Source organism: Scyliorhinus torazame, chromosome 4, assembly GCF_047496885.1.
Source record: "Scyliorhinus torazame isolate Kashiwa2021f chromosome 4, sScyTor2.1, whole genome shotgun sequence".
In the NCBI taxonomy this organism is placed as follows: Eukaryota; Metazoa; Chordata; class Chondrichthyes; order Carcharhiniformes; family Scyliorhinidae; genus Scyliorhinus; species Scyliorhinus torazame.
This window is the reverse complement of record NC_092710.1, coordinates 34,967,022-34,989,955: the sequence shown is the minus strand read 5'-3', so window position 1 is coordinate 34,989,955 and position 22,934 is coordinate 34,967,022. Positions and strand designations below refer to the sequence as shown.

General features: G+C 45.9%; 2 long non-coding RNA genes across 2 annotated transcripts in view; one reads left to right on the top strand and one right to left on the bottom strand.

Annotated features, from left to right (window-relative positions):
- Window positions 1–14,618, top strand: part of LOC140410189 (uncharacterized) — a 37,579-nt gene extending 22,961 nt beyond the window's left edge. Inside the window, exons 3-4 of the long non-coding RNA XR_011940549.1 lie at window positions 13,841–13,965; window positions 14,484–14,618. This is a non-coding gene — a long non-coding RNA (uncharacterized lncRNA). The remainder of the gene's footprint in view (window positions 1–13,840; window positions 13,966–14,483) is intronic.
- LOC140410187 (uncharacterized) overlaps window positions 1–22,934 on the bottom strand; it is a 179,754-nt gene that overhangs the window by 29,475 nt on the left and 127,345 nt on the right. The window lies entirely within an intron of this gene.

The window sequence follows — 22,934 nt, the reverse complement described above, 5'->3', positions numbered from 1 at the left end:
TTGGACGTTTCATCGAGTTTCCGAGATGTGGGCATTGCTGTTCACGCAGTCAACATGCACTTCAGGAAGACTTTTGAAAAGGACATGCATGGGAAACTGATCACGTTTCCAAGATAATTAGCCCTTGGGTTTTAGGGTAATTAGCTTAATTGCAGCCATAGAATCATGGTAGAGAAGCGGCCTTTCAGCCCATCAAGCCTGCAGAAAAAACTACTTAATTTACACACATCCTCCTTCCCAGCACCTGACCATTACCTTGAATATTATGACATTTCAAGTGTTTATCGAAGTACCTTTTAAATATGGTTATGTTTCCAGCCTCAGCTCTGCTCCCAGACATTGCATTCCAACTCCTATCACCCCTTGGGTGAAAACACATTTCCTCACATCCCAGCTAAACCTTTTACCTAGATATTATTGACCGTTCATCTGAAGGGAGCAGTTCTTTTCTTTCAGCCGTGTCCATGTCGACATGGTCCCCTTTCAGCTTTCACTGTCCAAAGAAACATTATAGCACGAGTTTCTGCAGCCTCTCCTCATAGCTAAGGTTTTCCATCCCAGGCAAGTGTATTTTCTCTGCGCCCTCTCCAAAGTTGGATTATTGAAAGGGAATTGAGGGTGCTGGACGAAGGTTGTTTTTCTGACTGGAAGTTGGTGTCCAGTGGTGTACCACGGATCTGTGATGGGACTCTGAATTATTGTAATGCACATTAATTGTCTGTATGTGAATGTGGGCTGTATGGTCAGTAAATTCGCAGATGAACAAAATTGGAACTTTGGTAAACAGCGAGAATGAAAGTGTTCCTTGGCAGTGCGATAAAGACGTGGGACCACCGATAAGAGTGACCTTTGGGTGCATCTTCCTCGGTCCCTGAAGGCTGAGGATAGGTACATAAGGGGGTGAAGGAGGCACGTGGGATACTTATCATTGTTAGTCGAGACATAGAATATAAGAGCAGGTCTGATCTGTAGAAGACTCCCTGCTAGCACAGAGCTAGAGTACTGTGTGCAGTTCTGGTCGCCACAATATATAAAGAGGTGATTCCATTGGAAAGAGTGCAGCGCAGATTCACCAAGCTGCTGCCTGGGCTGGTGCGTTTCACCTATGAAGAGCGGCTGGTTAGGCTGGGGATCTTCTGCTTAGAGCAGCGAAGGCTGAGGGGGGATTTGTTACAGGTGGAAAAAGTTATGAAGGACATAGCCTGGGAAAATAGATTGAAGTAAAGTGGCAGGAGATTTAGCAGGGATCTGAGGAAAAGCTGTTTCAATGAGAGGTGGTTGGAATCTGCACCTCGCTGCCTGAAGTTGAGGTGACGATGGTAACCATCGCAACATTTAAGAAGCGTTTAGATAAGCACTTGCAACGCCATAGCATACCAGGCTACGGATGAAGTGCTGGAAAATAAGAGTGGAAGAGATAATTCTTGATGGCCGACAGGGACAGGATAGACCCACAGGCCTCGCTTTATGCTGTTAAAATCCATGACGATATATGAGTAGCCTTGCGCCGTCACAGTATTAGCGCCTCTCGTGCAAGGTACCGCCCTGTTACATATCACTTTAATCGCTCCTGGGCCAAGAAGAGCAAATAAAGCATCTCTGTTCCCCCAATGAAGGAAGCCCATTACCGTCGGTATTGTTTGACACAGATTAATTCAATAAAGCTCATGAGTTGACTGGATAGTCAAGTGCAAAACTGAGCAGGGCTGCAAAGCTGCTGGGGTTAGCACTGAAGGAATAATTAAATCACGCGCTCTCAGTTGAATATTATTTCTCCCACCCCTCCTCCCCCACCAACCCGCTGTTACTATTGACAAGAAGGGATCGGAATTTCTGCTGGTATCGAAACCGATTTCTATCCTCCATCCACCAACACTAATAACACATTCGCTGATTGAGGGGCCCAGCGCGGTTAAAGCGGACTTTGTTGTGAACAAGTTTCTTGCTGCGGCTCCCCTTAAAGAAACATTGCAGGTTCGGAATAGGCAACGATTGTCTTGAGACCGGAAGAGAGCCAAGGCAAATGTAGGACTTTTCTTGTTCTACTCGCTGACGAGATATCGATTCTCACGTGTGCATGAGCGTCACCACCCTTTAAACCGGAGCCCCGAGAGAACCACTAGATCTCCGACTGCCTTCAGACATGCATCTGAAACTGCTGACTTTGTCTCTTCTATATCTGGCCCCAAGTAAGGTGACAGCGACTATTTCTAAGTTCTGTTCTTCTCTCGTGTTTTCTGCGAATCAATTTAGAAATGATATTCTGGCGCCTCGTGATGTTATAGCCGGGGAACTGAGAACTGATGAAACATATAAACCAGCAACGATCTTACATTATATTCGGTGCAAAGTCTTGAGGACTGCGCTTAATATTATTTTGGCTCCCGTTAGCAGGATTGACGGCAGACAAAACCTGCATAATTCGCTTCTTTTTACTTAAACCAATTGAAGGATTAATACTCACATTTCCGTTTTGCTGGTGCCGCAGATGTATGGAGTTAAGTTAGGTACGATCTCTAGGTATGGAAAGCAACCGGGTGGACAGGGGCAGCCCATTTTGATGTCGGTTATTCGCCCAAGCAGCAAGTGAAAATGTCAGGAAAGTAATGGAATGAATCTGGTTAGTGAAACTGACCCATTTGTTTTTCTGTCAGAATGTCTGCTTGCCGATGTGATACACCAGTGGCCGGCTGCTATCGCTGTCCAGCAGGGAGAGGAGGCCGTGTTAAATTGCTGTCAGAATGACACTGTGCGTAATATGATGCTCTGGTATCGGCAAGGACTCGGACAGGGACTCGCGCTCGTCGGCTCCAGCCCCAGAGGCAGCGAAGCGCAATATGAGAAGCGGTTCCAACCTGGGTTTGAAATTACCCGGACGATGGAAGATAAGATGAGCACGCTCACGGTCAAGAAGGTTAAAGCTGGAGATTGGGCTGAGTATTTCTGCGCCGCCAGTGATGGAGCACAGCGCTGCGCGCACACCAGAGGCCCTGACCAAAACCGTTCCAGAGACATGTCTGCTGTCCTCGCCCATCAGGCACCTCGCGACAACATAAATACGCTGAATTCACCCTGAAACAGCTTCAGCAAGGAACCGTGAATGGATGCTGGACTTTGTTGATGGTCACGTGTGCCAAGGCACAGTGACAAGTGTTTCTCTCTGCTCAACAGACCATTAAGTACACGAAAAGAAAAGGAAATTAAAGAAAATATGTTTGGGCGAAAAAAAGCACAAAACGAGGGAGAGAGGAACAGAAAGAGCATCATTACAAAATGCCATCTAACTGCAGTAATTTTAATATCACTGTTGCAATACTGTATTGCATATAATTTGTCTACGTCTCTCCTTGAAACCCAGAGAACAGAGCAATAAATTTCGTATCTGCTTCCGAAACTAGGGTTTGGGATCACACTGATATTCCTCTTTAACTCTTGATGCCGAGCATGTAAACCTCTGCCACAATCATTGCTCTTTTCCACTAATTGGTCTCGTTAAGTGTTCATATTGGGGAGGTGGTGGGGTAATGGAATTCACACTGGAAAACTGATCCCGAGACACAAGCTAATAAAACCACGACACATGGTCACATTTGATCTCAGTGAATCAGCCATTCAAAGCCTAACGATGACCATTGTCTATTTACCTCTGTCCTTTTGGGGAGGAATTGTGCCACCTTTAACTGGTCTAATCTATAAGTGACTCCACCTACAGCAAAGTGGACTCTGACAGCGCCCTCTGTATTTGCCGCTCGAATCAAGGGCTGGGCAACAAATGGGACGCCCACATCCTAAGCAAAAAAAAAGGCAAGAACGTATCATGTATTGCCACAGAGTACCGTGAAATCAGAAATAAACGTTACTATGAGATAAACCGTTTACTCAGTTCACATTCGGGGAACACAAATGTTTTTGATATGATGTTAACCGTTTGATATTTGTTGCAGAGTGGGTAATTAGGACATGGGCTAAGTTTGCTTCGTTAGCTTTGCAGGACTTCAACGTTCAGCGTCACCAGTGTATCACAGCATTTCTAATTCTTCCCAAGTACTTCCTGGTTTCAGGTGGCTCCTTGGCTGTTGTGGTGCATCAGAATTGACGGGATATTCACGAACAAGGATCTCCTAAAGAAAGTCAAGGGGTCGGGAGAGGACACGTTCGGTCACATTAGAATCTGCCTAAAGTATGTGATGGGGAAATTGGTGAAGTCTCTAATCAAGGATAATGTTCAATTTATCAGGAAGAGCCCACATGGAGTCCTGACAGGTAGGTTTACCTGGTAAACACTCATTGAGGTTTCTGAAGGGGTGTCTAAGATAGTGGACAGTAGAATGTCTCTGGATGTTGTTTATATGAACTTCCAGAAGGAATGTAACAAAGTCCAGGCTGAAAATCTAGTAACTCTAGAGAAGTTCCCTGAAATGAGGACAAATTACATGGCTGGAAAATTGGTTGCGACATGCTACAGAAAATAGAGGTCATGGGTAGGTACTCAAATTGGCAGGATGTGACTGGTGGTGTCCCAAAGGGCCTCAATTGTTAGTGCTTCAATTGTTCACTACTTGACCAATGGCATAGAAAGTACTATATCTAAATTTTCTGCTGACACAAAGTTGAATGTCATTGTAGCCAGCATAAAAGTACAAAGTAATATTAATAGACTAAGTGAATGGGCAGGACTGTGGTAGATGGATTTTAGTGTAAGCAGTTGTGAGGTCATCTACTGTGGACCAAAAAGTAAGATAAGGGCACTTTCTAGATGCTATGGAGCTAAGTTCATTGGGTGTCCAAAGTAACTTAGGGCTTCAGGTACATAGATCTTTAAAACGCCACAAAAAGTCATCAAGAAGGCTAATGAATTGATGGCTTTTATATCTAGAGGACTGGGAACCAATAATTATGCTGCAGTTTTGAAAAACCCTATTTCAACCCGACTAGGGTTACCATCTGCAGATCTAGGATCCTCAGAAAGGATATTTTGACCTTGGATGGTGTGCAGTGTAGGTTTACAAGCATAACGCCGGGACATCAGCGAATAAAATATGAGGAGAGATTATTCTAATTCGGCCTATTTTCTCCAGAAAGTAGAGTTTAGGAGGTGACCTGATCGAACTCTTCAGGGTATTGGCAGGAATTGACAGCGTAGCTGAATCTAAAAGAGTTACATAGTTGGACATTCTAAAACTAAGGGCAACGTCGAAAAATTATGGCTAGGCTATTCAGGAGAGATCTTAGGAAGCACTCAGAAAGAACAGTTGAGGTTTGGAACCCTCTCCCATAAACGGCAATTGCTGCCGTTTATAATGTAATACCTTTTCTCCAGCATTGATAGAGAAGAGGTTGAGATTCTTTGACATAATTGAAACAAATTGCACAATGTATGTGCCCAGAGATACCTGGCAACCAGAGATAAATTGCAGCCTCTTGTAATTGATTGATATTGGCACTAGATGGCGCTGTGACTCCACCACAGCCTTCGGTCAATAAGTCTGTGACAAATTGTGAGCAGATATTTAACATGCCTGGTGGTCATTATCTCATTGTTGCCATGAAGACGAGAGCTTAGCATTTTCATCTGAGCGTGGAATGATGCAGAACTACAGATCACCACTAAATCTAGCCTGTCTTTTAAGAGCTAACCCAATTAGTCTAAATATTCCACCTTTCCACTTTTTTCCGTGGCAAATATTTGACCATTTCTCGCCTGGATGTTGTGATCAAGCTGCCGTCATCTGAATCATCTGTATCCGATCTGAAAAACACCTTTTGTCCCGGAACAAAAACGCCACGTGTGTCTCCAGCCTGTGATTATAACTGAAGGCGAGAGTTTCTGTCATCATTCTCCGAGAACTCGCTGGAACCTCTGCAGCATTAAGCGGTCGGATACGTCTGCAACAGAAAACGCGCGCTATACCACCGGGCTTCAATCGCTCAGGAACAATGTGCCGTTTGCAAATTCGAGACGACTCTGCAGAGATGATGCACTCTTGGACACCTGTTTCCCGATCGCGGTTTCACAATGCGTTAAAGGCAGTTTGCGCTCTGATGCAGGTGCCGATTTGCACACTTCAGAGAGACTGCAAATACTGAATTATGTTAACCCTTTAATTTGTTCGCGTTTGTCCCTCAATTATGGCAGCACCGTAATAACATCCCCAGACTACTAATCCAGACTACTAATGCCCCAATGCATTAAGTGAAAACACAATCCCCCACAATGGAATGAAAATTTAATTAAATAAACTACACAATCTTGGATTAATAATTATTGCCTCGATAATACATTTTTGGTTAGGCTAGCATGTGTTGCCCATTTGTTCTGAATGGCTTGATAGAGCATTCCATGGCCAACCATTTCGCTGGGATCTGGAGCTACATCAATTGCGATAGGAAACGTCCTGCTCTAAGTTACACCAGCTAACCAGGTTATGCTTTCTCACAAAAGGAGACGGAAATCCTTAAACCGTTGCTTACAATTTTTTATGGAATTGACATTTAACCGTCTGCTGTAGTGGGATTCGAACCTAGGTTTTACTAATTCACTGACATTGCGCCAAAAGTCCCCTATCGAGGAATGGAGGTTCCTGGGGATACCCCTCGATCGATTTTAATCTATCTCAGAACTGGAATAGTAAGCCATCAATTCGTATTCAACAAAGTAATCACCACCGAGTTCTCAAGGGCAACTGTGCATCGAAGCTCACCGAGAAGTGGGGGTAGCCGATGCTGTGGAAGCTCAGTTTTATAATGACTGCAAAACAGATGCCCCATCTGAGGCGCCTGTCACCACTACTTCCCTGTTACGGTTTACACTTCCTGCAGACCACAGTGCCGTCCCGGCGCCAGATTCAGAGCTCGGTGGGCCAGACGAGCAGGAATTGGACCCAACTGTATTCTGTGCAGCAAAGGAAGAATCCGTTCAGATCGCTGTGAATTCAATGCGAGAGCGATGCCTATAATTCTCTGGATTTCAGGCGCCGTCGCACTTCGGGGGTACCCCAATGATGAGCTGGGGAATCCATCTAGGAAGTTCCCCCCTAATGGTTTGTCCGGTCATTGTTCAGAAGGGCTAGCTTCCTCTGGACAATTCTGCTTGGCGGGCAACGGTCCGACAGCAGCGATTTAAATTGCTAACTTCGGATGGTCTGCCAATTTAGACCATAATGCGTCGGAGCACAAGAAGGTGACTCGGAAAGTCAAGACTGCTCCGCCCACTATTAGATGGCTGATCTGACGAAATACTCAACTCCACTTAATTGTCCATAATGACAAGGTGGATTAGCACTGCTGCCTCACAGCTCCAGGGACCTGGGTCCAATTCCAGCATTGGGTGACTGTCTATGGGGAGTTTGGAAGTTCTCCCTGTGCCTGGGATTTTTCCGCCTCCTCCGCTTTCCTCCTGAGTTCAAAGATCTGCAGCCTAGGTAGATTGGCATATGCTAAATTGTCACTTAATGTCTAAAGATGCTGCCCAAAGCAATGGATTGGCGGGACAGTGCCACCCAAGAGAGCGTCTTCTGTCAGAGGGTCGGTGCAAACACGGTGGATCGATTTGCCTCATTTGCACTGTGGCGATTCAATGGATCTAATCATTGATTCCGTACTGATTAAAATCTGTCAATCTCAACCTCTAACACACTTAATTTGGTGTTCCAGCAGGCAGCCAATTCAGTTCTCCAAGACGTTATCATTCTGCGAAGATAATAGTTTGAGGCAATGCGTTTCTGACCACAGCACACCATGTTGCTGCAGCAAATAAAATATATGTTTCTCCCCCAGGTTCCATCGGCACATTTTTTGTCAAATATTTCCAATTATCTTCCAACTATGAATATTGTCAGCGACAATCGGCCAGGCGAATTGACACTCGTAATCTTCTGGAGAGAAAACTCTGAAAATTAAACTTGATTATGAAGTTATTCCCCGCCACACTGTGTCGAATGATTCGACATAATTTCTGAGGACAGTAATAGGGTGGAGGACAGGTTCCGGGGGGAAGTGACGTTCGCATAAGTCTGCAAACCAAATGTTCAGCATTTCACAAGATGCAGCAGTGAATCGTCCATGTAACTCGATGTTGAACTGCACTCTCTTCACACACCGAGAGTCCAAATACGCGACCATGTTGCTGGAAGGTTGTTATATCATGTCCTTGGCTGCGCTTCTTCCACGTAAGTCGAAATTTCAACTTCATTGCATTGCAAGGCCAGCTATAACTGAGGCTGTCGCAATCCCATATCTGAGGTGCAATCCCATATGTTCGACTCTTCTTCCAAAAGCGGGGCTTCAAATTCAAAGGGGGCATTGTCTGTCTCCGCAGGGATGACCTCTCACTGCGGCCAGTCATTGGATATCGTGTCGGGGATCAATCCTTGCCAGTGCACACAAATGATCTCTTTGCCCGATACGGAGAAGGGCAGAGGGTTACCCCCGTGTCTTGCATCACATTTCAAACATTAATCCACTTAAAAGAGCCCTTAGGAATTGCTTTTCAGCAGATTGATGTCTGCGGCAATGTACTGCCCACAATTCCGCAACGACCTTCCATGCAGTTAGTGGTCAGCGTTGCATTTTTAAACAGTTGGAAAACATGTCAGGATGTCACGAGATTCTAATAACTGCCCATCAATGCAAGCTAATTGTTTAAATGCCCTGGTTGATAACGCATTTTGAATTTACCCTCGAATCTATTCTATATTCAATTCATCAGGAATTCTCGCCTCTTACGTTGAACAGTCGCCTCCGTTCCTATCGATAGCGAAAGGAGACTCGACAATACTCAGATGCACGCTGAAGAATACTGGCTACCCCACCATGTACTGGTACAGGCAACAACGAGGCCAGGCAATCGAAGCTCTGTTCTTTTCTGCTGGCAAAGATGCCGCTACGCCTTACACATCGGAGTCTTTTAAGGCCACGAGGCCCAGCCAAACACTGTTCATGTTGGAATTGATAGACGCCGCTCCATCTCACGCCGCTGTCTACTTCTGCGCTTGTAGTATTGCACAGCGTTTGAGGAAGCCATTCTGCAGCTACAAAAACCTCCAGGTTTCGAGTCGGTGGCTCCGGCTTCCCTGTCCGCCGCTGGGTGGCAGTGAGACATTGCTGTTCTGGGTTCAGTTTCTGCCACCATCTGGGAATCATGGAATAATGCGGGGCTGAGGAGGCCGTTCCTCCAACCTTCTCCGTCCGAGCGCTGTCACACAAGCAGAAGGCTAGCTGCAAAAACGACCTCCCCCTCTTTCCACTCACCTTCCGGCTTGCTTCCTTCACCGATTTGCCGAGCCGCGCTCTGTTTTTAATGCTGCCATTGAATCTGCAAACAACCTCTTTTCAGATGTTTGTGCCTGCAAGGGCAGCGCAACTTCATCCTCAAAAGAAGCATCGCCCTTTCTCCCCAGATGATTTTGTCAATGACGTTCGATCAGTACCCACTGGTTTTTCAGCCCTTCTATCAGTAGAAGCGGCCACTCGTCATTAACCTAACGAACCTACTGCCTATTTGGAGACGCTATACTCAATCTACACTTGCTCTTCCTGCATTGTACGCAACCATTCGAACTTCTCCAGTCTGTCTACACATTGATGTTCGACACTACTGCTGCCAGTGTATCACTCGCCTCTGGCATCGCTCTAAAGCTGAGGCATAAGGAGGCGCAGTGATTAGAACCGCTGCCTCACGGCGCCGAGGACCCGGGTTCGATCCCGGCCGCGGGTCGCTGCCCGGAAGGAGTTTGCGCAATCTCGCGTTTCTACGTGGGTATCACCCCCCACAACACAAACAGATGTGCAGGGTAGGTGGATTGGCCACACTAAGTTGTCCCCTAAATGCAAAAAAAAAGGTTAGCTGATCTCAGCAAGTTTTCACCCTGTGCAAATGCCACAGGACATTCTGGTCATATTCCTCCCAATAGTTTTTCAGAACTTGTTTCAAAACTGCTTGGTCACTAGTCTAGAAGTTATCTTCGTGTGACTGTTTTATTAGAAAGTATGAATTCGTATCATTGAATGTTTAAGCATTGAATGTTCTACTAGCACCACTTTCCAGTAACATCATGGCAGATTGGTAGACCATTAATATAGCGGCCTGCAGTGACACCAAAACCCATGCTGAAATTGGAAAGGTGCAGGTATGGGAGTTACATCACATTGAACGAATATCTTCCACTGTTCCCGTGGAACGGTCCGGTTACTTGGAAAAATGTATCGGCTTCACGGATCTGCGCCGGGAAATGAAGCCAACACAATTTTTCAAGACCAATTAGAGGTGAGAGCAGCCCAACATGTCAAGATCCGGGGTGACCAACCTCCACCTGAGAGAAAGGTCGGTTGAAGATCGCATGCATATTGGAGCGCCTCCATCAGAGATCCAAGTTTTTATGTCGGTTGTACAACTGCCTGGCGACCCTTCCTTCCACATCCAGTGAACGAAATATCGAACAGAATAACAGAACGCTCCCATTGTATGGAGCATGAAAAGACGATGAGTGGCATCGATTAAATGGACTGCAGTAACTCGCCCATGCCCATTCGATGGAGTCGCGTCCCTCTACCAACTAGAAGAACAGGCGCATTGAATACATGGTAAAGCTGCACACCTGTCTGACTTTCACCTGTATTGAATCTGTTTCACAGTCGCTGGGTCAAAACATTGGACCTCGCTTCCAACCGGGATGTACTTGCATTACGTCGACTGCAGAGGTTGAAGTCTGCGTCACAACCACGTTTTGAATGACAATTCTGGGTGGGAAATAGAAGTGACATTGCAGGGAAGCCGACATCGCGTGAAAGGATAGAAGAAAATGTTCCTTACTGTGTTAAGTCAGACAATCGTTAAGAAAGAAAGAGTCCTATTAAGCAATTGCGGTCTCTGCAGATGGTAATAACTTAAACCCACAAAGATCTGCTGCACCCTTGTTCATTTCACCCGACCGGATAACCTTATTTACTTTCTTCCTTGGGTCTATGTAGCTTCCTCTTGAAATAATATTTGCTATTCTCTTCAATTCACAAAAATCTGCAATTGAAAGCTATATTGTGACCTAAGAACTAACAGCGATTGTCATCAATACACTTCCGACCCTCTGATGCCCTTTCCGAAAGATGTCCTGCTGCCTTTATTGGGTCTGAAATGCATCGGCCCAATTTCAACATGGCTGACTTCCAATTGTTCTCTGAAATGTTGCAGAAATCCAGAAGTAATGCAACGTCACGACAGGCCCTCCTACGAACTGACCTGATTGACACTGCACTCCTGCATGCTTCACCCGATGCCGGTGTGTATGTAGTTGTATTGTGGGCCTTTTGTTGCCTTTTTATGTATTTTCTTTTTATTTTATTATATTTTCATGTATTAAATGATCTGTTTCAGCTGCTCGTAGAAAAATACTTTTCACTGTACCTCGGTAAACGTGACAATAAAAACAAATCTGAATCCGAATCCAAATCATGGACTGCAGATGATAATAAAGGTGATAATAAAGGCCGCTCACTATCTCAAGGCCCAGGCTGTTTCGACGCAAAGGAGGAAATGAGAGGGGCGCTGGCAACAATTTCCATGTCCTTTCTGGCCACAGGAGAGGTCTCTGAGGTCTGAAGGTTGGTTATTGTGCTGCCATTGTTCAAGAATGGAGGAAAGGGTAAACCAGGAATACAGGCAAGTCAGTCTAACATCACTGCAGGGGAATTATTGGAAGAGATTCTGCGAGATTTAATTAATCTGAATTTGGAGAGGCAGGGATCAATCAAGATTAATCAGCAGGATTTTGTTGAGGGGAAGGTTATGTGACTGACTTTTTCGAAGAGCTGGCCATATGTACATATAAGGGTTTGACCTAGTCTACCCGCACTTCAGTAAGCCTGTTGATGAGATTGTGTCCAATGGTGTCCGGCAGGGAACAGTGGTGAGGCCCTTTCTGTTTGTGGTTTGTATAAATGATGTAGACATGAATGTAGGAGGGCTGATCAGTAAATTACTGGGTGATACGAAAATTTGGGCGGTGGTGTATAGTGAGGAATACAGCCTGCGATTGCAGTAGGGCGTAGACGGTCTGGACAGATCGGTTGATCAGTGACAAATGGAGTTTAATCATGATAAGTGAGAGGTGATGCATCTGCGCTGGGCTAAAATATCAGGAGAACGCATCATAAACGGTAAGACCTTGGGTAGCACCGAGGACGAGAGGGACATTGGTAAGAATACATAGTGGTTTCTTAAATTAGCTGGGCACGTAGCTACAGCGTTTAAGAGAGCATCTGTCATAGTTGCCTTATTAGCCGAGGAATAGTGCTTAAGGGCAGGGAGGTGAAGCTGTAATTATAAAAAAAACATTGTTGAAGCCACAGCACGAGTATTGCATGCGGTTCTGCAATCCACATTATATGGGGCATGTGATGATACTGGAAAGGGTGGAGAGGAGATTTCCCATCATGTTGTCTGTGCTGGAGAGTTTTAGCCAATCTAGGAGATTAGATTGACAGAGTCCTTTTCATTGGAGCAGAGGAGACTGCTCGTTGGTATAATTCAGATGAGCAATGTTACGAGTGGCAGGGATAGAGTCGACAGAAAGACACCTTTCCTATGCTGGGTGATCAATGGCTAGGAGCGTAGATTTATGTTCAAGGCCAGGAGGTTTCGAGGGGATGTGAGAAAAAATGTTTCAACCCAGAGGCTGGTGGGGGTCTGGAACCCACTGCCTGAAAGGTTGGTCGAGGCTGAGATCATCATAACATTTGCGAAGTTGCAATGCCAAGGCATAGACGGCTATGGGCCCAGTGCTGGGAAATGGGATGAGAACAGTTAGGTGGTTGTACTTTACCGGCTCTCGCGCGATGTGCCGAGCCGCGTTTTCTGAGCGTCGGCCCTTATCTGTGACGATCGTCAACTCAGCAAAAAAACTGGAATGAGCAATAAGTGTTGCCTTTCCCAGAGACACCCACATCCTGTCAATAAATGGTAACACAATACGTTTTGTGCTTATCCTTGTTTTGACAATTTGATTCATTTAATAGTGTGTTGGGAATATACATGACCCCATGTTACTTATGCATCAACAGGCACAAAATGGGCATCAACAGACACACAGGGCAGCACCGTAGCACACAGTGGCTAGCACTGTGGATTCACAGCGCCAGGTCCCAGGTTCGATTCCCCACTGGGTCACTGTCTGTGCGGAGTCTGCACGTTCCTGTGTCTCCGTGGGTTTCCTCTGGGGGCTCTGGCTTTCCTCCCACAGTACAAAGATGTGCAGGTTAGGTAGATTGGCCATGATAAATTGCCCTTAGTGTCCAAAAAGGTCGGGAGAGGTTATTGGGTTATGGGGATAAGGCTTACGTGGGTCGGTGCAGACGCAATGGGCCGAATGGCATCCTCCTGCACTGTATGTTCTATGTATATAAAATCACATTTCTGACCTCAATTCCGTCCATCCCATGTATGTTATTTTTTTCCCCTACAGGCCAGGTGTCTTCCAGTCCAATTGGTTGTCCAATTCTAATTTGAAAGCTCCTAATGTTCTATCGCAATTCACTTTCAGGCAATGTTAGCATCGGGAAGCAGAGACAAAGCTTTCCTCATCTACGATGTGCACTTTTGCCAATTCTCTTCACCCTGTGGACTCTGTATTCCCGACAACCGACCAGATACACTAACTCTTCCATTCTACTCTGAGGAATCACGACTGCTGTGCAGTCCTTGCCTATCGTACTGTCCAATGTCATTCTACAACTTTACTGAAATGACCAATAGGAGGGAACAGCTCAGAAAAGTAATATGTTGGCACTTACCTTGAACAGGAAATGACGTTTTTCTTGTCAAGACAACCAAATGTTTGTTATTTAACAGGTCGCAGAAGAGAAACTGCATTCTTTGCGGTGTTGGTCCAAAGTCGTCCTCGCATCTAGCTACTTCCGAATGAAAAATGCTCCATGAACTTTGTTATGTGATATCAATGGCTGCACTTTTGCCTGGTAAGTTATGGGCATGATACCTTATATTGTTAGCTGCAGTTTCGTCGGTAGCGCTCTGATCTCTGGGTCAGAGAGTTAAAGGTTCGAATCTCATTCAAGAGGATGAGGTAAAATTATACTCTTGCTGCTTCTAATTGGTGAGCCTCCCCCTTTAGAGTGGCATTGGTTTCGTTGTAATATTCCCCATGTCTGTCCTCTTCAGTGCACCAAATGATCTCATAGCTACACTTGTAGAACGGTATTACCTGTGTCCAGGACAAATATGTGAAACGGACCCAACTCTAAATAGAGCACATAAAACATGTGAATTGCAATGTTGCTATTGATTTGAACTTTCCGTCGGTTTTGCCTATATTTTAGCTGTGAACACTTAAAAATCTACTCTTTTTGCGAAGCGCGCAAGAATATCCCGAAGTTCTGACGGGCGCTATATGAATGCAATTCTTTCCACAAATGTAATCCGTTTTCCAACCCGTCATTAGAAGAGATGTGATCCTGTCGTTTCTTCCACTTCACAGGGTTTTTTGCCACTTTCGTGGAGCAGTCACCTTCCAGTGTGTCGATTGAAGTCGGAAAGTCGACAACACTTAGTTGCACTCTAACGAATACTGCATGCAGCTATATGTACTGGTACAGGCAACGGCAAGGCCGGACCATGGAAGCTTTATTCTACTCGGTTGGAAAAGGGGAATCTACAGGTTACACATCTGAGTCTTTTGAAGCCAAACGACCCAGTGACACGTTGTTTACTCTGAAGTTGCCAAATCTTTCTTCATCTCAAACCGCTATCTACTTCTGCGCTTGCAGTCTCGCACAGCGTTTCAGACGGCGGGTCTGCAGCTACAAAAACCGACAACTGTGCGTTAATATCAGGTGTATTGTCTGCCATTAGGTGGCAGCATAAGTTTGCTGTTTGATGCACAGTGAATGAACCCAGATCATGGGATCACAGAATGGGACAAGACAGAAGAAACCATTCTGTCCCCATTGCTGGTCCCAGCACATTTTAGAGAATTATCTAGTAAAGGGCACCACGCCTCTTTCCTTCCTCGCAACCATGGGTGTTGTTCGTTATCACGTACATGTTCTATTTCCTTTGTTTGAATGTGTATTGGGGAAATCATCATTCCAAAAGTCCATTCGACAGCATTGCCTTCACGATCTGTCCTGCTCTTGGCTTGGAATAAACATCTAATTTTCTCCGACGCTATGCTCATCCCTCCAACTCCTTGACCACCACCTTCCCTCCGCTCACTCAAATGTGTTCCTTCTTCAATGAAGTTAACCGACGCTATTAATAAATGGGAACACAGCTGATTGCTGAGGACGGTATTCCCCGTTAGGCACCAGAGTTGCGGGCATGTGGGGAACCTGCAGGATAACGGGCTGCCGCAGGCTCGTGTATGCTCTTTTTTCAAACTTTTCACCTTCAGTGCTCAGCAATCCGGCGCATCTGCAACGCCTTACGCATTACGTGTCCAACAACGATGAGGGGAAACTGTTTTGGTGCCTCAAAACTAAAGTTCCGGGTCCCGGGGTGGGTATGTAGAGGGAGTCCAGTGAGCGAGAGGATTCAGGAAGGGGGATCTGCCAAACTGGAGGGGGGGGGGGGGGGGGGGGAGGGAGACCTCTGGCGGTAACCACCCGAGAGAGAATCCACCCAGGGGACTAGAAATCAAAGAAACCTTAGAGTGCTAAAGTTCAGTTGCTGGAATTATCCAGGTAATGAAGGCTCGGGGAAGTGCTGAAGATGGGAAAAGGTAGTAGTAGGTATTGACTCCGGGGGTTTGTTAGCGGGAAGATTCTTTGATTGATTCAGTGGCATTATGGACGGGTTCAGGCCTACCTGAATATTTCGTGCATTCTTCACCTGGAATAGGTGAGGCCAGACCACCTTGCCTTCATTTTCGGCTCGAACGTCGCCAGTAATTGGCCACTTAGGGGCCTTTTCACCGCACACCGTCAATGTTTCAGGCGAGAGACGGGCATCCAGGCCTCAGATGAGAATGTCAGGGGGTGGGAAGGTGTCCACTCAAACAGCAACCTTAATTTAACTGCCCACCCTGCACCCGGCCGCTTTTGCCTCAAGGTGCGGCCGCTGCGGGCGCTCCGCTCCTCCAGGCGACTGGACCAACACCCAAGTCCCGAGTCCGCTCTGTCCAACTCTCGAGGCCTCTGCCCTCTTGCCGCCTAACGGCAAGTACAAAATGCTTCGTCCGAGACTTCCAGGACTTAGATTCATCGTCCCAGCCCTGTCTTCGATCACAGTGGTTAGCACTGCTGCATTGTAGCGCCAGGGACCCAGGTTCAATTCTGGCCTTGGGTCACTGTCTGTGTGGATTTGTTACGTTTTCCTAGTGGCTGCCTGGGTTTCTTCCGGTGCTCCGGGTTCCTCCCAAAGCCCAAAGGTTTGCAGGTGAGGTTGATTTGCCAAATTAAATGTCCCCTTAGTGTCCAAAAATATGCCCGTTAGCTTACGGTGTTGCGGGGATGTGGCCGGGACATGCGCCGACGCTGACTGCCTTTTCAAAGGATGGGCGCCTAGTCGATTGGACGAATAGTTTCCTCCTGCACTGTAGAGGTTCAATAGCTTCTGATACTTCAAACACCAGCGAGCTTTCGGAAAATCAGGTTGGCCGGCTGCGCCCTGAGACTGGGCTGATCCCCGTGGAGGGGCAGGAATTCCGCCTGCAGTTAATTCATGTTAAACGTCTTATGATGACCATGTTCAGCCTGGAGTCCAGTTACTCGTGGTGTACCACAAGGATCTGTTTTGGGGCCACTGCTGTTTGTCATTTTTATAAATGACCTGGAGGGGGGCGTAGAAGGATGGGTGACTACATTTGCTGATGACACTAAAGTCGGTGGAGTTGTGGACAGTGAGGAAGAATGTTACAAGTTACAGAGGGACATAGATAAGCTGCAGAGCTGGGCTGAGAGGTGGCAACTGGAGTTTAATGCAGAAAAGTGTGAGGTGATTCATTTTGGAAGGAATAATTGGAAGACAGAGTACTGGGCTAATGGTAAGATTCTTGGTAGTGTGGATGAGCAGAGAGATCTCGGTGTCCATGTACATAGATCCCTGAAAGTTGCCACCCAGGTGGAGAGGGTTGTTAAGAAGGTGCACGGTGTGTTAGCTTTTATTGGTAGAGGGATTGAGTTTCGGAGCCATGAGGTCATGTTGCAGCTGTACAAAACTCTGGTGCGGCCGCATTTGGAGTATTGCGTGCAATTCTGGTCGCCGCATTATTGGAAGGATGTGGAAGCATTGGAAAGGGTGCAGAGGTGATTTACCAGGATGTTGCCTGGTATGGAGGGAAGATCTTATGAGGGAAGGCTGAGGGACTTGAGGCTGTTTTCGTTAGAGAGAAGGTTAAGAGGTGACTTAATTGAGGCATACAAGATGATCAGAGGATTAGATAGGGTGGACAGTGAGAGCCTGTTTCCTCGGGTCGTGATGTCTAGCATGAGGGGACATAGCTTTAAATTGAGGGGTGATAGATATAAGACAGATGTCAGAGGTAGGTTCTTTACTCAGAGAGTAGTAAGGGCGTGGAATGCCCTGCCTGCAACAGTAGTGGACTCACCAACACTAAGGGCATTCAAATGGTCATTTGATAGACATATGGACGATAAGGGAATAGTGTAGATGGGCTTTAGAGTGGTTTCACAGGTCGGCGCAACATCGAGGGCCGAAGGGCCTGTACTGCGCTGTAATGTTTTATGTTCTATGAAACCATGGTCGTAAAAGAAAACGTCCACTAATGCCCTTCATGGCATGAAATCTATCGCCCCTACCTAGTGAACGATTACATGTGACCCCAGTCCAATTGCAATGTGACTGATTCCTATATCCACTCAGAAATGCAGAATAAATAATGGCCCGATCAGCAAAGGCCAAATCCCATCAATGGAGAAAAAAAGTCCCTCACCCCCATGATGCACAACCCCCGACATGCCGATATCCGAACCATCACCAACTCCCCTATCACTCTCGGACCTCCCCCCCCCCCCCCCCCCCCCCCGCCCCCCATACACACACTATATCGGCACCCCCGTCGGTATCAAACTCAGTCGGTCGGGCGAAGGGAGACTTTAAAATGTAAGCGCATTCATGTCGGTATGGAGTAACATTCACTGCTGATTGACAGCCGAAAAGACTGCGGCTCGCGCATTCTTTATTTCTATTTGCTTTGCCACCTTCCGGCGTTGGCGTCACATCTTTCTGACTCACTCTCAGCTTTGAATGAAACATGATATGGCCGCTTGATCTCAGCCATGCATCTCGATTTTCTCCTCTTTGCTCTTCTTCACCTGAAACCAAGTAAGATCATCTTGTCTCACACTCTTGATATTCTCTAATAGTGAACTAAATTTAGAAAATTATGCGGTGCTGCAATTTTACAGAATAATTACATATCCACCAGAAGAAAAAAATCTAAGATGTGTAATTCAATACAATCAGAACGAATCTACCGAAGAGGCACTAAATATACTGTAACTGCGGTAAGATATTCAGAATTAAACTTGCCCTTCCAGAGCTGAATTGTTCTTTTCCATGGGTAAACATTATCCACTTTTCAGTTGCTGATAACGCGAGCTTTATACGATTTATTTATTTAGACGAGCATCGTGCATTGAAAAACGTACATGCATCTGAAACCCGCTTTAATGTCGGATATTCATGAAGCATCAATTCGAATGGCCAAGGAAGTTATCAACACGTAGGAATTTTGAAAAGCTTGCGATTTTAAAACTGTCACCTGTTTCTATTCAGATTGCCTGTTGGCGGATGTCATCCATCAGTGGCCGGCCTCAATCGCTGTTGCACAGGGTCAAGGGGTCCAGTTAAATTGTCACCAGAATGAGACTGTGCGTGCTACCATGCTCTGGTATCGCCAAATTCCCGGAGAAGGATTCGCGCTCCTCGGCAGTAAGTACAGAGGCAATGAAGCTCAATATGAAGAGCGCTTCAAAAGTGGATTTGAAATCACAAAAACGGGGAACGACAAGATGTCGAGCCTCAGGATTGGAATCGTTGAACTTGCCGACTCGGCCGAGTATTACTGCGCTGCCAGTGATGCAGCACAGCGTTCCAGACTCAATCCAGGCCCGAACAAAAACTTTCGTCGAATAACGTCTTCTGCGTTGGTTAATCCAAACCCCTCCCACCGACAGCAAGTTCGCTCGTTTCTGCTTTAAAATCCGGCTCATCGTCAAAACAACAAATAGTTTCTGTCGACCTAGAAAGAGAGGATGAAGGGGAACCAGCAAAAAAGTGTACACGGAAAGACAGACAAAAAGATGCATAAAAAACACAGGAGACAACTGAAATGTCACGGCGGATTTTATAGCAGTCGTGCAAGTCCCCTGGTGATAGAACGTTCGGCGTGCATTCAACCGATTTCTCTTCCAGAATCGCCCTCCCCCCCCAAACATGTCGTCAAAGTCTTTCTCGAATTCCTCCGCAATGATGCCACTAGACTGTCTTTTTAGAACAGTCGCAATTACTGGCCTTTGCAACTAAAATGGGATGGTTAAAGACGTTTATCAAGTAGTTAAAGTGAGGCTCGTAAAATCAAGAAATAATTATTTACTCGAGGACCGTTTACTTAGTCCCACTGATGGGAACACAAGTGCTTTTGACATTATATAAAGGATGTGATCATTACATTCACGTGCAATTGTAGAAATATGAATATTATTGCTGCCCTTCTGCATAGATATTATGCTTGAATTTAACCAAGAACCCGATTAAATGCCCTTACTGTGGAAACGGGACACGTCCTGATAACCGGGGACGATATATTCCGCCCACCAGAAAAGGCCTCTTGTTATTCGGCCCAATTTGCCGGTACCGATGGTTAGTACAAAGAACGTTCAGAAGGCGGATTTTTGGTTCTGAAAATTACTGAAAATAAGAACTCGACTCTGAAGGGCAACAGCGTCAAAGGAGGTTGTGGTGCGATTGGGGGATGTGTTTTGTATATTTTTATGTGAAGCTTTAAAGGCGCTGCGGTTCAGACTCTTTCTCGTCAGACAAAACACCCTCACATATTCTGGACCCAGACCGCCCTGAACCAGGAACAAAATGAACTGATTTAATCTTACGAAGTTCTGCCACGAGGTGGCGCTGTGTTTCCACTATCGCCTTTGTCAAACATGGCCGGCGCATACTGAGCAAAGTCACAGCAGATCCATAAGTCCCTGAATCGCCAGTTCTCCTGATTTCATGCGCAGAACATTAAGTTACATCCGAAAAAATTGTGAGGGCTCATTCAGTTCCTTGAGCCTTTTAACCAGCAAAAGGACGAGGCCGAGTCAGCTTTCTATCACTTACTACACATGAAGACGAGCTGGTCATTCATCTCTCTCAACGTTGTTGAACGGCACAAAGAGGCCATTCAGACTCCTGAAACCGCAGGTTAACTGCAGTATCTCTCACTCTGACCTGTTACACAGGAACATGTGGGCAACGATTCAACCTCTTCAAACCTGCTGCATATCAATAGCAGAATGCGATCCCACTATATCTCGTGTGTCTCCAGCTCGTCAGTTATGTCATGTTAGGCCTGACATTCTATTGCTGTCCACGTCCTGCTTCCCTGGGCAGCCCATACGTGTTAATCTCATTCGTGTAATCTCCTGGGTGAGAGGGAAAGAGAAACAGGGAAAGGTCCATATGCGTGTTACTCTCTTTCCCAAGATACACGTTCTGTTGTTGACCATGATATGGTGCTTATTGGGGCGGACGGTACGTCCTTTATACTAAACACCGGTGGTTAACACTGCCGCCTCACTGCGGCAAAAACCCGGGATCGATTCGGCCCTTGGGTGGCTGTCTGTCTGGAGTTTGTACTTTGTCCCTGTGTCTGCATTGGTTCCCTGTTCTATCCTTCTTTGAACTTGCTCTGCTCCAATTAAAAACATCCTTGCTGCTTGAGCCTCTCCACAGGATGAATATTGCTCAACAGTGGTCCAATCGAGGTAAATCTCTCTATAACCAACTCCCGGCCGACTATAAAAATGCACATTCTCTATTCAAACTCATAATAGCCCCCCTATCACTTTTAACATTCTATTTCGACTGACCAAACAAAGTCATTGTTTGAGCGGCTCGTTCGCTGTTCCACTTTCATGCGGTAATAAGGGTGTACTGCATAATGGGTAGTGCTGAGGAGATAATTAAACAGAGCCTCCGCCCACCCTCTTAATTGGGCGTATATAACGGTCAGCGTTATTGGAAGGACAAGCTCAGGGCTCCGACTAATCTCCACAGCAATCAAGGTCCCTCAAACAAAATCAATAACAACAAATTATCTATCTCCGGCCACGGCCTTGGTGGTTAGACCTTGTTCTGCCCAAAGGGGTTGCAATGTTTCAATTATGAAACAGTAGCTGACCTTCAAATAAAGAAAATGGGTTTGCAAATGGACTACCTCACCTTCGAACGTACCCGTACCAGCCTCCCCGAACAGGCGCCGGAATGTGGCGACTAGGGGCTTTTCACAGTAACTTCATTGAAGCCTACTCGTGACAATAAGCGATTTTCATTCGTTTCAACGTGAGGCGCTAGAGAAATGGAGGCTCCTTATTTAAATATATTTGAACAACTTCCGGATTTGACGTCGACATTTGCACACCCTTCAAAACCATCGCCCTGAGCCCTCAGGCAAACATTCTATCATCGATTTCCGGCAAACATGCATTTCAATTTGTTTGCCTTTGCTCTTCTATTTCTATCTCCAAGTCAGATAACTTTGACTATTTTGAAGTGCTGTACTTCCCGGGAAAATCATTTGGCCCCAGTTCTGTGGAATGAGCTGATGCCATGATCGGAGATAGTCGGTGCATTGTCTTCTGAAAGGACGTTTAGTATTATTCAGATATTTATCGTTAACAGTTAATGTCACTTTAACTTAAAAGTCCAGAAAGTGATGGTTTCGGAAAAACTACGTTATTCATTATTCTGCTATTGATTTGCTGGGAACTCCAGATATGGGATTAGTTATATGTTGGCGGTGGGTATTTTAAAGCTTATATGCAGGTGACGCACTTCTTCGTTACCAATATTCACCAAGGCATTAACTGGAAATGTAAGTTACTTTCTCAAATGTATCCGATTATGAAATATGTCGCCTGTTTTTCACCAGAGTGTCCTCTGGCGGATGTGATTCATCAGTGGCCGGCTTCCGTCGCTGTGGAACCGGGACAAGAGGCCGAGATAAATTGTTTTCAGAATGGCGGTATGCGGATAACATGATCTGGTATCGCCAAATCCCTGGACAAGGGTTGACATTCATCGGGTCTCAGTACAGGGGTAGCGACGCTGTGTACGACAAGGCCTTCAAAACCGCATTTCAAATCACCCGAACGATGAATGATAAGATGTCCACTCTGAAAATCCAAAGAGTTAAAGCAGCCGGCTGGGCGGTGTATTACTGCGCAGCCAGTGATGGTGCACACAGCTGCAGACACACCGGAAGCCCTGACAAAAACTAGAGCAGGTAATGTCTCGGATTTCGCCTCAACCTTGCTTCGTTCCTTCCGGCTTGTGAACAGCTGCACCAGGAAACAAGAATGAATGTATCTGCAGCGGTGCAGAATGAGAAGCTTTAAAGTGACAGAAAAACAAAGACAGAAAGACAGAAAGAAAGACAGACAGACAGGCAGACAGACAGAAGGAAAGAAAGAAAGACAGACAGAGAGAAAGAAAGAATTGACTATCGGATGGATTTAATTGCACTGGTGCGAGTTTCTCTGGTGCAATCGTGTTGTGCGTTTTGCATTTTATCTGATTTTTTTCCTTTAAACCCAGAACAATCGAAAATGTCTCTCAGATTCATCTGCATATATGTAATTGAATCAAAATATTTTTGCTGTTTAATTTCTGCCCCGTGTGTTAAATTCCGTCTCAGTGACTCGTCGTTGCAGCTGAATGGGATGATTGAGGAACTGCATGATTCAGT